The following is a 16,053-nucleotide window of genomic DNA, read 5'->3' as shown; positions in this document are numbered from 1 at the left end:
TTGATAATAAAGGCTGACTTAACAGGGAATACAAGTTATCAGCTATTGACACAAGTGCAAGTAGAATCTACATCAGCCAATTTTTCTTTCATCAAAACAAATTAACACTTTTTGTCACAAGATTATATATAATAAGACTTCCCAGTAGATGTTGTCATTGCATCAAGCTCTTAAATATGCCAGAATGTTAATATTGACTTCATTACCGACACATATACGATTGAAGAAGTATACAGGGCTCCCATGCTACTAGGAAATTTGGAAAAAGTTGGAAGAAATGATAATTTCTTTTCTGAACATGAAAATTCCTTGAAGTTTGCAAATGTTGATGAAAGTCAGGAAAGTTTGCAACTACTTGATGACAGAAACAATTACGTAATTGAGTTGTAACTGATTGTGAATTATATTTATTGAGTTCTGCCCAGAATATTCGGAGGTTGCAGTATGGATCATTAGGGTGGTTACCATAATTATAGTTGTTGAGTCGATCTTAACACTCACTGGATTAGATTAGAAGACTGGTTGTTTCACAGTCAGCTTGATATTGATATTTTGTCTGACATGAAAGGTTTGAAAACCAGTCTAGCATCACAAGACACCAACATGTTGTCGGCAAAGCGTAGCCGCATACCAGATGGCCTAGCAAACTTAATGCTGTTACTCCGAGGCAAACCTACATGAAACCGATATGAAAATTATTTATTTTCTCAGAAAATGCAAGTATTAAAATAATTATGTCTTTACTCTGCTGAAAGATAAGATGAAACTATGGCGTTGATGAAATTTGACCTGATACTCACCATTTGCATTGCTAGTCGCATGGGTACACAAATATCACAACCAACATATTCATGACATCATAGGTCCAGTTGTCACATGATGTCAGTAATAACCCATTTCAGATGTAGAAACAAAAAAAAAATGAAATGAAAAATAAAGTTGTAAACTGTTCGTAATAAAGAAACTACAATGAAAGAACACAGAATTCTGTATATATTTATTAAAAAAATAACCATGTTTTGTTGTATCATGTGACTACCTTGTTGACATGTGCTCTTTGCTTGATGAACTGTCCAGATTGCAGTGACAGCGACAGGTTTCTGGTTGTTTTCTCAACATAAACATATTCTTTCTGGTTCTTACAGAAGCTTTCTGACTTTCATTTAATATATTTTAATTTTTTTACATTAGATAGAAGCTTGTTGATGTCATCCGACTATTGGATTTCTGTTGTATTGTGAGATTTGTGGAATCATATAACTAGTAATGCAAATGCAGATAGTGAGTACCGGGTCAGGTTCTATCTGTGCTGTAGTCTTGTCTAGTCTGTCACGGATTAAGACATAATGATTATAATACTCTCCATTTCTGAGAAAATGAATCACCTTCCTATTGATTTCATACAGGTATGACTTGATGTGACATTGTTTCAAGTTTTCCAGGACCACTGGTGGGGTTCAAGTTAAATTTGTAGTCAAAATGTTGAATCTCTGATGGTAATTTTGGTGTTAAACTATGACACTGAACATGTGGCTCAAAGGATTGGTTTCAAATCCTTATCGGTCGCAGGAGAAATGTGAGAGTGTTGTCCCTTGTAATGTGAGTATCACTACAGGTTTAGGTACTGCTCTTCTTTCTGTAATACTGCTCTGGTGGTCTAGTGGTTAGAGCATCCGCCTGGGATGCGGGAGGTCGTGGGTTCGATCCCTGGCCAAGTCATACCTAAGACTTACAAAAATGGTACTAATAGCTGCCTCGCTTGACACTCAGCATTAAGAGGTTAGTGTTAGGACTGGTCGGCCTGGTGTCAGGATAATGTGACTGGGTGGGACATCATGCTACATGTCTGCGGCATGATGCCCCAGTGCTAGTCATCACTATAAACTGCCACATAGCAGACATCGTAGCGATATGACTGAAAAATTGTTAAAACTATGTTAAAAATCCAAATCACATCACATCTTTCTGTAATTGCAGTTTAATTTGTAACTCATATTTTTGTATCTGTCTCTCTCTTTTTCCTGCATTTGCATCTCCCTTTCTTTTTCCTGCATTTGTATTTTTATTTCTTTTTCTTCCTTTTGCATTTGTCATTTCTTCTCCATTTCTTTCTCTTCTTTTTGAATTTGCATTTGTTTATCTCTTTCCTCTTTTTCAAGCTTTCTTAACTTTATTTTGTTCTTGAATTTTAATTTCAATTTCATAACTTGCAGGTTTGAGCTAGAGTCAAAGCACTTTTGTCCAAAATATTCTTCTCTACCAAATTTAAACCAAAATATTTTTTATTTCATGTTTTAACAAATATGGCTTTGCACAGGAAAGATATTGTCTGGAACGTTGGAGCAATTCGTCCTCTTTCAAAGACTGATTGTTCCTGGCTAGGATTTAAAGTACAATTCTCCACTTTAGTTTATATCGTAAAAGCTTGTTGGTTTCACTATGTAAAGTCAGAAATATTAGGGACTAAGATAACTTAAATTTCAAAACAATTTCAATTTCTGTGAAATTCATATCCCCAGTTAGGCCCCAAGTTTCTGTTACCTCTCAATGATTGCAAACTTAAGTAACAGAAAAGAAGCAAAAACAACAAATTTTATAAAACTTAACAGTTTAATTATCAAAGTTATAAATAAAAAATATGAAAGGAACATAAAGTATTATGAAGTGAATCCAAGCTACTCCTTATACTGGTCTGTGAAAGTCCTAAATGATAGAAATGTTCCTCATAAATTTCAATACCGGAAATGTACTGGTCCTCCAAGAACTTTGTAGTTGTCAAGATGGCGTTGTCCTGAATTCCTTCAATAACAGTTCCAGACTAATATTTAAGTCCAAATAATGAGCGCTTTCTATTTACACTGAACAGTCCAAACAAATGTTTTTCCTGTCTAAAAATATCTAAGCTTGCGCAACACAAAATACGTCTATAGACTTAAAACTGGAATGCAATAATGTGAATGAACACAATAATGTGAATAACTCCAAACTTCGGAATGAAACAGTGCTTAATTTTCTCCTTGTATATAACATTTGTTGTGACAGTACTTCGCAATAGACCCCACGTGACAGCATACACTATTGATTTTGCGTCGAATTACCCAAAGTGAATATTATTCACATAACCTCGCGCATCCAATGGGAAGCCACAGAAGTATCGAAACACCGGTCTCATCAGTCACTGTTAAACTACACTGTATGCCATTTTAAGTCTTATTAAGATTATTATTACTAATTGTCAACACTGAACTAAAGGAGATTTTTGCTTAAGTGTGGCGTTCAAATATCTCGAAGACCAGACACCATGTAATTTTCTCAAGAAAGAAACCGAATGAAATGGAAATTACCTAGCTTAAGTTGGAAGATGGAGTAATACTTTAACTGAAATGATTTTGAAATTTATGAAGAACTAAATTTAAGAACTGAAAAGTCCACCCTTACATTTTGTTACCAAATTTGCAAAAACACTGTTAACTACGAAAATAAATGTGGTATCAGGGCTGATCAAATATTTTTTTTCACATACTCGTCCAAGACAAATAGTTTCATAAAATTCACTTGTCTCACCTTACTTTTTACAAGTCCCAATAATGTAATCTCTTCCAAAGATTTGATAAAATGTATGCATTTTATTCCATAGATATAAGAAAGAAAATAATATACAACTTTATTTCCTAAAAGGATTTACATTTTTCACAAATATTGGTTGATGCTACACATTTCGCTGCTTAATGTGTATATGTTTTGCTACTGGAGATGGACTTCCTGCATGCCCTCATTTTTGCTGTTAATTCCATATGATTGAAAAAAATCTTTAGGTCTTTCCTAACATATTACATCAGATCTGCCCTCTCATGCACAAAGTGCATCTTCTAACTAAAAATACACTGGTTTAATTTCTAACCTATGCCAATTTCGGATATTCTTTACAATAACTGCAATCTTAGTAAATAAATTAAAGCCAACATTTTAACCATCCACTTCACATGAAATTATATTTATTGAAACTTTTTGTTTCCTTTGTAACTCTGTTGCCACTTTCAACCACATGCTGATAGTTACTTGCACTGTAATACCTCTACCAGTTAAGTTGTTCCGAGCACTTAAACATTAAGTTAAAGGCTGAATGGCTAAAAAAATTTATACTGTGCAAGGTGCATGTTCATATGTGAGCCATTAAACAAATTTGTGGGAGTCATCACACACCACTTAAGTGAGCGAATTCATGTAAAGTTTGTTCAAATGACACAATCACATTCCCAGGTAGGTTATCTGATGATCTGCTTATGACTGTGATAGTTCTTAACACCTGCTTTCAAACAATAAATTTTAACAGAAATACTGTATTTTATATTTTGATAAATGTCCAATCATAGTTATAGATCTTTTTTTAGCAAGCTTTCATGATACTTTTGCTCATTATCCTGCCAAAGTGTCCTCAGTTTAAAAAATACCGCAATAACGTTCTTCCACCCCCACCCACCCATGAGATACTTAATTTAGAGATCTGTCCAGTGTTGTAAAGATATATGAGAACTTTTTAGTCTAAGCAAAATATCTGCAGTATAAAAAAGCAAGTTAATATTCTTTACTAATGGAAAATACCTTGTTACAAATTCTGAAAACTACGCTTCGCTCGATAACGGTAAAGGACACTGATGCGGATAAGATGATAGTATTCCGAATATGACAGCACGTGATTAAAATCTCGTTTATGAGTTTAAATCTCGTTCGGTTCGTTAGTTAAATTGGAGCTCAAGATTATCAGCGGCGTTACTATCGTAGGAGCTGGAAATAATAGCTCAGTAGATCTCGTTTTTGAGTTGAAATCTCGTTCGGTACTAAAGACGGAGATCAAAATTACAGCGGCGTTACTGTCCAAGGAGCCGGTGATTGTAGTTTGTAGACTGAGCTTCACGTGTTTCTGGAGCAGTAAATTGGCGATTTTTATTAACGGAGCCGTAGATTAAAAGTGTTTTAGGAGCCGCTAATTGTAGAAGGAGCCGCTAATTGTTGTAGGAGCCGCTAATTGTAGTTAATATAAAAATATAGGGAAAGATAGTAATCACCGTCATTTTAGGAGCCGCTAATTGTTGTCGGAGCCGCTAATTGTTGCCCATATAATAATATAGGGAAAAATTGTGATCACCGCCGGGTACCTGCGGCTTTCCATAATTATCTCCAGCTCCTACGATAGTAACGCCGCTGATAATCTAGAGCTCCAATTTATCTAACGAACCGAACGAGATTTAAACTCATAAACGAGATTTTAATCACGTGATGACATATTCGTAATACCATCATCTTATCCGCATAAGTGTGTTGTATCTTAGAAGATGGAGAATTATCGATTTATGTTTTAGAAGAGTGAAGGCCAGTCATCCAATATCATTCAGTGCAAGGTATTTTTTTTTCTCCAATAAACGAATAATTATAAATATAAACGTTTTAGGCAGGTATATTATAAATAAATATCATAATTACACCAACAGCCCCTGTGATCTGTACTGTAGTATAATACATGAAAGACCTCGAAATTACGTATCTCATGGAAGGGTGTAGTGAGTTGGAGCTTATCGCGTAGGTTGGATTTAAATTGAAATTCTTCAAATGAACTCGTGAGTAAACAGCTTTCTAACCAAATGGTGTAATAATTGATGATTTTTGTCTCTTTATATTTAACTAGTCGTTAACTAGAATGGGCAAGACCGCTCCAGTGGCCTAGGGGTTAGTGTCCATCTCGGATGCGGGAGGTCGCGGGTTCGAAGCCCAGCCGATTCATACCAGAGATTTGTAAGAAGGGTAGTAACAGCTGCCTCGCTAGACGCTCAGCATTAAGAGGTTAGTGTTAGGACTGGTCAGCCTGGTGTTAGGATTATGTGACTGGGTGGGATATATTTGTGGCATGATGCCCCAGTGCTAGACATCACAATAAACTGAATAATTCCTAAAGCTACGTTAAAACTCCAAAACATACACACTAGCATATGCTAATAGGTATATCATCACGCCATTGGGCACTGTTTTTCTTTGCCTCAGGCTCTATATTATTTGTATGTAAGTAAAAGCACACAACACCAGCCCCTTATTCAGTTTAAGAAATATCACGAATGGCTTAACGTTTGCATTAAACACCTAATATTATTGTAACACTTTGTGCTTATTTGCTTGTTTTTACTCAACAGGAATGATGTAGTTTATAATATTCTGTAAGCTTTAAATAATTCTGTACATTTCCATTATGTCGTAATGTACTCGCACAAATAATAGGGTTATTGTATCCTTTCATTTCAATATATTTCCACAATTGTCTTTAGTATGGGGGACATGGGTCAGTTATTTCCCCCTTAATATTCAAGGCAGCACTTGCAAATCTGGTTTACTTTGTCTATGTTCAACTGATACTCATGACTTTCTGAAAAGTGATTGTCGTGCCTCAATGAAAGAGTGAGTAACCTTTACTATAGACATTCCTTTAAAAAGGAATATCAGATTAATCAGTCACAGTGTGAATGTGGTATTGAAATTTGTTCAAATGACTGTATATGTCTGTATAATAGCTGGCCCTGAGTTAGTACTTTTATGTTGTCTTTGCTATGTTCATTAAATAAACTTTCTTGTATCATGCATTTTGTACCTTGGCATTTCATTGGTCTTAACTGCTGATATAACTTCCTGTCTGCAGCATGTTTTATGTATACATGCATGATACAAACCAGAAATCACATTATGGTAAATTATAGATACTGACATGGGTGAATTGTAATTACATTCTTTTTTTGTTTTGTCCCATTTGTACCAAAACACCCACCATCATGTTGATATTGAAATTTACACCAAGTACAAATTATTATTATTATTATTATTATTATTATTAATACTATGGTGCTTCTATTATCTTTTCAGTAGTGGTGATGATAATAATATTATCATTATCGCAAATAATCTCAGTATTTGTATCATAATGGCACATGTATGTGTTTGTATTTGTCCCTCATTGCATATGCTTTGATATGGGGGGAGCGGGGCAGTAATACAAATTTCAGTCAGTAAAAGTCATTAAGTTTGTCAGGTTGGAGTTTTTTTAATGGCTTGATCACAAACAGTATAAATGCTTTGCAGAAATAATAAACGTTTTTGTAAAGTATTGTTATGGTATTTTGTGTTGTAATGTTTTTTTCACTGTTATGAAATGGGCCTGTGTGTAGGGATTTAGCCAGGTGACTTAAAGATATAATTTTTATTTGCACGAAAGTTGTGCATTATTTCATGATAAAATAAAATGTGTACATTCATTCAGGGCTGACATCAAAAGTTTATTTCCAAATGCTGTGCACATCGATGGCCCTTCATTTAAAAGCAGGGGCCCTGCCAAATTGATTCAAATTGGGCCCCACGTTTGATAAGGCCATTACTGCATTCATTGCAGAATGCAAAATATTAGGATACAATTTCCATTGGATTTTTCATTATTACCACTAGGAAATACACTGGGTTTATATTGTGCAAGGTGCAGCAATTTTGTGGGGTGGGTGGGGTGGGGTGGTCTTCTGTGCCCAAATACAGCCATAATTGCAATGTAAATACTATATACTGTTAGTTTCCAATCTTTTTGTATCAGGAAGAATTCCCAACTTTAGTATTCATTAAGGTTTTATTCCCAACTATCAACCTAGAAAATTGTTTGTGAAGTCCTAAAAGAAGTTGGCAGGATGTTCCTTGGTGACATAACCAAGTTGCTGTACATTATTTTAGGACAATTTTAAACACGTAAGAATTTATGCTTGCTATAGGAATTATTCATGCTGAATGATTGCACTATATGAGGCATCCTATGTTTTGTTTTATCTTTTGTATTGATTTTCATTGTTAGCAAAATGATTTTATTTTGTTTGCCTTTTTTTATTTTCTGTTACACTTTATTTTATCAATGAATAAAGACCACATTGATAATATAAACTGCACATTACTATTTGATTTGCAGAGAATTTGCTGATGGAATTGTACAAGAACTAGATAAGAATGATGTAGAATGGAGAAAGAGAAGAAGGCTGCATCAAAAACAATATATCGGTAAAGTGAGTTACAGTGGACAGTATTGCAAATCTTTTTAACAAGTATTCACATAAATTGCATCCCATGCAAACATGAAATATTGCAATAAATTTGTTTCTTAAAAATGAAATCTCTTTAGATGGGTCACTTGATAATAGGGTATATTTGATTACTGTTAGCGTTAGATTATATGTGAAAAAGTCCTCCAATTATGATGTTACATCAGTTTGGTTGGGAAATCTATCTGTAATATAGGTCAATAAAAGAATATCATAATAAAGCAGAGTGATTGTCGGTTATTTGTTTTAAAAAATAAGGCTTTTCATACATGGTTTACATTAGTCTCATTTAGCATTTGTCCCATTTTTGTGTGTCACAATTATATTTTGAATTTTCAGGGAGTGTGTGACTTAGTCATGAAATGTAGCACATGGATATTTTACCTACTTATGACAGTTTGTCAGTTGGTATTTTTCAACAGACAGTGCTATTTATATAGCTTGTTTAATTTATGGCATTTCTTCTCAGTACACCCCAAACCATTGTATAGGTAATTAATCAGAAAATTTGATGTTAGTATAAGCTTTTAAAATGGTTCAGTCTTATTCAGACATTTCCACTTCTAAAGCGTGGTTTCAGATGTTTTCACATTTTTATCAAGGACTGTATTTTGTATGTGTCTGGTACATTTTAATTTTGAAATGGTTTTTTATGGTCAGTGTACTTATCTCTTGCAGGGTCCAAACTTTATAAGGCATATTGGTTAGTAAAAAAACTGATTGCCATATAAAAAAATGTTATTACATGCATTCTGTGAGAGATGGCTTGCAGTTGAATGGCACAGCATTGTATGATATGTAACATTTCTTCCTGTCACATCATAGTTGATGTGGCATTTGTACAGTTCTAAAGAAAATTATTGGTAAAATTATTTCCTTCCTATATATTCTTGGCAAAAATATTCCTTTATAAAACAGGTTTTCCCACCATGCCATGTGATATGTGATTATAGATGTTATACTTACAGCAAGAAAAATTAGCATTTTGTGAGACAAAGAAAGAAATTGTAACTATGTAACCTTTCAGGCATGGAATGTATCTTTTGCTGAATATATCTGACTGTTTGCTTCATTATAACGTGATTCTGCTTATAACACAATCGCAGCATGGCTCCCATTTTTTTAATATAAGGTGACCTCTCTTTTTAACAACTAAATACATCCTATCGGAAAAACCAATTATTCTTATCCCTAGCAGATTTATATGATCAAGAAGTTAGTTAAAATTGATGACATTGAACTTTCAATGCACATTTTCTGTAGGGAAGTTTTTCAAAAAATGTGTTAACTCGATCCAGCTTATATTGTGATGTTATTCTTTGGACCCGTGAGCAACGCATTATAAAGGGTTTTACCTGTATGTAATTATATATCAAATTTACAGAGTTATATATTGTCATACACCTAGTACATAATGTTGAAAACAGAAATGTCAAAGTTTGGGATATGATTGGAGTTTATATGATGTATACAACTCTATCAGAATTTCATTTTCCCCCCTTCTTTGTAAGTCCAGTCTAGGGTCATGGGTATGAATATATGGTGTTTTTCAAAAGTGGGAAAAAGATAGGGACAATGTTGCTATGCTGCACACTTTTAAGTCTTGAAATATACATGTTTCTTTATTTCAATATTTTCCTGATGTTATATTTCCTTTTTTCAGATGGGTATGATAAATTGACATCTTATGGTATTGGCATACATGGATGTATTGATAGGTATGTATGCATACATACATACATACATATGTACATACATAAAGCCACATTCAGTGGTTAGTGTGCCAGACTCAGGTCCATAAGGGGGTGGGTTTTGTATCTTACCATAGGACCAGTCTGTTCTTGGCAAGACACTTGACTCCAGTTGCCACAGCACTAAGTAACTGACCTTCGTTATTATACCTTAAAGCACCAAAACAAACGTAGCAGAGAAAATACATAAGTGGTTATGATCTGGCAGTCTCAAAGGTTTCTAAAGTTGTGACCCAGGTAACCCAATGGTCATATAAACAAATTAGCAATAGCAAACATTTAAAACTTAAAATTATATTAAGTTCTAGGTAGAACCTTTAAGACCTATGATGGTTTAAAATTTTAAAACCAAAGGTACATTTTAGACCACTCATAAATCATGTCCCATAGTTAGCATATTGAACTGTGTTTTTATCTTGAACTGTTTCTAAGTTGCATGACACAGTGAACATACACATGCGTATACCACACATACACGTACACAAGGACCTAAAATCTAATAACATCCATTGGGAAAACATCTTGATTTAAATAAATTTTATTTACAGTTGGACTAAAATGTAAAAATAGTTATTTTATAAGACATTATTTTAGTAACAGATGTTTCCTATTTTAAGTGAAAGTGCAACATTAATGGGAAAGCTGAAGATTCTGCTGTGAATGTTTATGCAAATTTGTTCTATTCATTCTTCAGCTTTTTATTATATTTCATTTCTGTTATGTACATACAGTTTATCTTGACAATGGATAAATTACCCCGCCTTGTGTGATACAATGTATTTTTAAGTAATCTTATTTTCAGTTTTTTGCAGAAGATAATATGGCTACATGCTGGAATAACTAATAGATGACCAGATATAGTTGCCTTGTACTTTGTCAATACAGTTGTTAAATCCCATGGTAAATGAAGACAATATCAACTCACATAATGCAAATTATAAAGTAATTACATGTTTATATATATTATTGTAATTGCAGTTAAAATGTTGAATAATTGGCATCTCAGTATTGTCAGTTTTTAAAATGAAATCTTGACAGGTATGTATTTGACTTGGAATTGTAAACTGAATAAATTTATTGCAGTGTTTATTATGTCTTCCTGTTCACACTCACGATTTTAAAGGTGGGTATACTTTTTTAATGACTGTTTTATACACCCATACAAGGAAATTATATGTCAAAACAAAGTGTTACTGTAAAAATTGAATTACTTGAAGACCGTAAATGAGATATTCAAATGCAGGATTAACTGAGCTATGTCATCTCTTCTTGGACTATGGATGTAAGCAAAGCTAGATATAATTGGTTGATTGGTCAGTCATACATCTATTTGTTTGCAGGCCTGGTGTCACACATGTAAAGCTTACTATTTTGTACAAATCTTGCATTATCTCTGCTATAGTAACGACTAAGAGGGGCAGATTTAGAACGTTTATGAACCATATCATATGAATGTTTTGCTCATCGATCTTAATTATTATTTCTTAATTGTCCTTGAAGCAAATACTGTATTGGCATTTGGTTTTGGTATTATAGGCAGTGTATCCCCTAGGGGTGCAAGACTGAGAGTCAAAAATCTCCTTGGTGTCAAAACTGGGGGTCAGACTGAGTAAAAAATAAACTTTGGTATCAAAACTGGGGGTCAAATTAAAAATTTGGGGGTCTCTGAAGCGCAAATGAGGGTGAAGGAAAATACTGATTATAGGGGAAAAAAGTATATTACTTACAAGTATTCTCATGGTGAACTAGTAATTTTCTCAGTGTCTTTTTGATAACAGAACAATGCTGTTGTACACTACACAATTTGTGCAACTACCACTATGTCACAAGTTTACATGACCAGTTTATGTGGTAAGTTGGATTCCAATAAAGTTTGTAAAAATTTAGTAAAATAACAAATCTTGTACATTTCCTGTACATTAGTAAAAATACAGACAGTATTTAAAAGCAAAAGAGAACTTTAACTTCCATCACAAAAGCCGATATAAATTATTAAATTTTGTATATGATGCTAATAATATTATACTAACCTACTTTTCAGGGTGTCCAGTAAAAGTGAGAGGCATTCCAGGCACTGGAAATGGCATAGTTGCTGCAGTGCAGATGGCCTTCTTAGCAATGAAAATGCCTTCATATATGGTGCATCACATGTAAACCAGGCAGGTTTTGAATTGAAAGAAGGGTAATACAGGTCAGTTAGAAACCATTGCAAGTGCCCTTTTGTATATCTATATATTGTATATATTGTTTAACTCTAATCACAATTGTAAGGGTCATATGTAAGCAAGATATTGCAAAGCTAACTTTTGTCCATGATTGTAGATTATCATCTGAGATGATATTTGTAAACATGTTTACCTGGCTTTGAGTTCAGAAAATTGTTTCGCCCATTAGAAAAAAATGTTCTCATTTGCCAGGTAGTTTGCTAAAAAGTAAAACTATAAAGTAAACAGACCTTACCTTGTTTACGAATTTGATGGGAAAAGGACCCACATCCTATATCTCTTATTGTCTTAGGTTTTTATATAAAGTTTGTGATCAATTTTATATAAAGGTTGTGATCAATATAGTTAAGAACATATTCCTATTGTAACATCTCTCAAGTGAAAGCTGTCTTTTAGTTGTGTTCAGTTGTAATTTCACATGATTTATATACTTCATTTATTCACTGAAATAACAAAGTGCTTACAGATACTTTGGACTGTTTTAGGATTAGAGTGAATTCCTTCAAGGACATTCTAGATTATATCATTGTGATGGATAAGATTATCACATCGGCACATTTAAGACTGTTGGAACTACAGCACATTCAAGATTGGAATCAATTTGGAACACCACTGTAATTCATTTGGAACACCTTTTTTCCTTTTGGATCTGTGAGAGGTATTTGGGATATATTTCATAATGTAAGCTACTTTTAAATTTTCACATTATCTGTGAAAATAAAGTATTTGTTGAATTTTACTTGTTGGTATCACTTTTTTCTCTTTAAGATCTTTGAGGTATAATACCTCTAACTTCAGATCAGCATGCTCATCTGATTGAAAATAAGAGACTTTGCTCTGTAAGTGTTCTATATGTATGAAGTTATGAATGCAAGTACAATTAATGTGAATCCTTGTTATACTTTAATACCTTGTATGAGTTTCAAAAAATGAAAAGATGGCAGAAATTGGATTAATTAGTATAGCAGTTGCTTCCCGCTTCAGTTTTGTCTTGTCCTAACCATATCTTTGGAGACACCCATTCGGGTCATCATCACAGACATCTGGGTCATTGCCATACCACATTTGGGTAATCATCACAAGTACATTTGGAACTCTGTCACACCACATTTGGGTCATCATCACATATACATTTGGGTTACCATCACATATAAATGTGGGCCATCATCACATATATACATTTGCGTCACAATCACATGTACATTTGGGTCAGTATTATTGTTTCAGGTCTGACGTTTGAAAAACCATTTATATATCTAATGTCTTGTGAGCATTGTCAAGCATAACATGTAATGAAAGAATACACTTTTCGGAATCCTTAGAAGTTAAAATATCATTGGTATGGATAGATTGGATGTAATACAATAGTTATTATTCTATGCATGTATTTTCTTTTTCCAGTGAACAGGATGATACAAGTTGTTCAAGTTAATTTGGCAAATTTCCTAAAATTGCCAGATTAAAACACCTGCAGTATTTGTTACATGTATGACACATGCACGAAATGAAAATATGCCAAACCACATAAACACAAAAATAGATCCCTTTTTCTTTCTTAAAAAAACCCCTTTATTTCTCTAAATTTACATTTTCTTAAAAACATTTCTTCTATGATCACATCTGAGTCATCATTTTTAATAGACGTCAAAATACATGTACTCTGTATCACTATTCCAAGCTGTGTCTGCAGTTTGTATATGTACTGCTCATTCAGAAACATCTAAGAGACATGGTAGGACTGTGGAACATCAACAAAACATGGAGGATGTAGTTAATGGCATGGTACAAAATTTGCACCAAATGGGCTGAACTCTTTTCCGAATGATCTATTGTCATTTTGAAATATCAACAGTTTGTGAAGGAAGGACACATTGATATCCATATCTCTTTTTAAAATATGGGCTTTTAGAAATAACAACCTATTATTCTGTTGACTGCCATTGGATAGCAAGTGTTAAATACTGATTTATGCTGCAAAAATAAAAGAGGCAACATCTTTTGAATGTTTTCATTTTGCATAATAAGCTCGTACTGTTTTATGTAGCCTGCACACTTGGTCGGCAAGCTCCCAATCATTTGGAAGAATAAAATGATCCAGGTCATTTTAACTTTTGTTGGTTTGAGAAACTACACTTTCTTCTGACAAAGATAACTGCTGGTGTTCTCTGTGAAATAAGAGACTCGATAACTTGTTTGAATGGACGTGTAGAATTTGTTCATATGCTCCTCCTGGTGTCAATATTATTTCGTGTCCTAAAATTACAGGGTTTTTTCTCTAAAATGTTGAATTAAAAATGAAGGGAATCTACTTACACCATACATGGTAATTTACAGCGGCTTTTCTACATTTATTATTTTTATATTGTAACCAAACAATGCATTTGAACCTGTTGTAAGCTGTTATTTCAAAGACTTTAAAGAATATGGTCTCTTAAGACAGGTTTATTTTAACAAGTCAGTTATAAGAAGCATTTTAAAAAAATGCTGCTCTATGTCAGGGATGGAATATATTCATGGTGAATGTGGCTGTTAATGCTGGTTTAACTATATCAATACAATTTAATCTTAATACAAATTTTTTTCAGGAGCAGAGAACTGTTAAGCACCAATGACAGAGGAAATTCAGGACCTGAAGGAACTGTGTCAAAATAATTATACAGAACTTGATCCAGATTTTGTTAGAATTATACAAGAAGCAACAGAGACTTATCAGATACCAAATGCAGCCGAAGACTTTTATACTACTAAAAACTTTGTTTTGTCAGAAGTGATTACAAAACTGTATCATCAGATGTAACAGAACAAATTAAATTGAATTATAATTATTATCCATACAGTTATTATCTTTACTACCATGACAAATAAAATGTTTGCTTTTTACATCATGTGCTTAAGAATGAATCTAATTATCAAATCACATCACTAGCATATACCAAGAAATTAAAAGCAAATATTGTACAATTATAATAACTATGGTCTTATGAATAATGACATTATGTTAAGGTAACAATAAATACAATTCGGAGAGAGGAGCTGAGAGTGTGAGATGCAAGAAAAAGTTTTTATTCTCGCACACAGTCCTCCCTACGTGATTGCCATATAATAAAATGTAATTTGTCATACAGAAAAACCAAGATAATCAAGCATGATTAAAGACTTGTAATGTCACATCTAAAGGCATTCATTAGTCTAAGCCAGTGTAATTGTCGTTTAATAATAAAGGCTGACTTAACGGGGAATACAAGTTCATCAGCTATTGACACAAGTGCAAGTAGAATCTACATCAGCCAATTTTTCTTTCATCAAAACAAATTAACACTTTTTGTCACAAGATTATATATAATAAGACTTCCCAGTAGATGTTGTCATTGCATCAAGCTCTTAAATATGCCAGAATGTTAATATTGACTTCATTACCGATACATATACGATTGAAGAAGTATACAGGGCTCCCATGCTACTAGGAAATTTGGAAAAAGTTGGAAGAAATGATAATTTCTTTTCTGAACATGAAAATTCCTTGAAGTTTGCAAATGTTGATGAAAGTCAGGAAAGTTTGCAACTACTTGATGACAGAAACAATTACGTAATTGAGTTGTAACTGATTGTGAATTATATTTATTGAGTTCTGCCCAGAATATTCGGAGGTTGCAGTATGGATCATTAGGGTGGTTACCATAATTATAGTTGTTGAGTCAATCTTAACACTCACTGGATTAGATTAGAAGACTGGTTGTTTCACAGTCAGCTTGATATTGATATTTTATCTGACATGAAAGGTTTGAAAACCAGTCTAGCATCACAAGACACCAACATGTTGTCAGCAAAGCGTAGCCGCATACCAGATGGCCTCGCAAACTTAATGCTGTTACCCCGAGGCATACCTACATGAAACCGATATGAAAATTATTTATTTTCTCAGAAAATGCAAGTATTAGAATAATTATGTCTTTACTCTGCTGAAAG

The 16,053-nt window shown here is 33.5% G+C and overlaps 2 long non-coding RNA genes across 3 annotated transcripts; both read left to right on the top strand.

The window, feature by feature from the left end:
- The first annotated feature begins 3,919 nt into the window (after positions 1 to 3,919).
- Positions 3,920 to 11,032, top strand: LOC149803453 (uncharacterized). Of its 2 annotated transcripts, XR_016420220.1 has the most exons (4): positions 3,920 to 5,399; positions 7,982 to 8,070; positions 8,790 to 8,814; positions 9,775 to 11,032. It is a non-coding gene; the product is annotated as an uncharacterized LOC149803453 (long non-coding RNA). The 2 variants fall into 2 exon arrangements; XR_016420219.1 differs by lacking the exon at positions 8,790 to 8,814 and having other exon boundaries at positions 7,982 to 8,075.
- A 1-nt stretch (position 11,033) lies between these two features.
- LOC149803452 (uncharacterized) lies at positions 11,034 to 14,915 on the top strand. Its single transcript, XR_016420221.1, has 2 exons — positions 11,034 to 12,053; positions 14,673 to 14,915. It is a non-coding gene; the product is annotated as an uncharacterized LOC149803452 (long non-coding RNA).
- The last annotated feature ends 1,138 nt before the right edge of the window (positions 14,916 to 16,053 follow it).

Source organism: Sinohyriopsis cumingii, chromosome 3 (genome assembly GCF_028554795.1).
Source record: "Sinohyriopsis cumingii isolate HCF-2022 chromosome 3, ASM2855479v2, whole genome shotgun sequence".
NCBI lineage: Eukaryota > Metazoa > Mollusca > Bivalvia > Unionida > Unionidae > Sinohyriopsis > Sinohyriopsis cumingii.
This window is presented reverse-complemented; position numbering and strand designations above follow the sequence as displayed.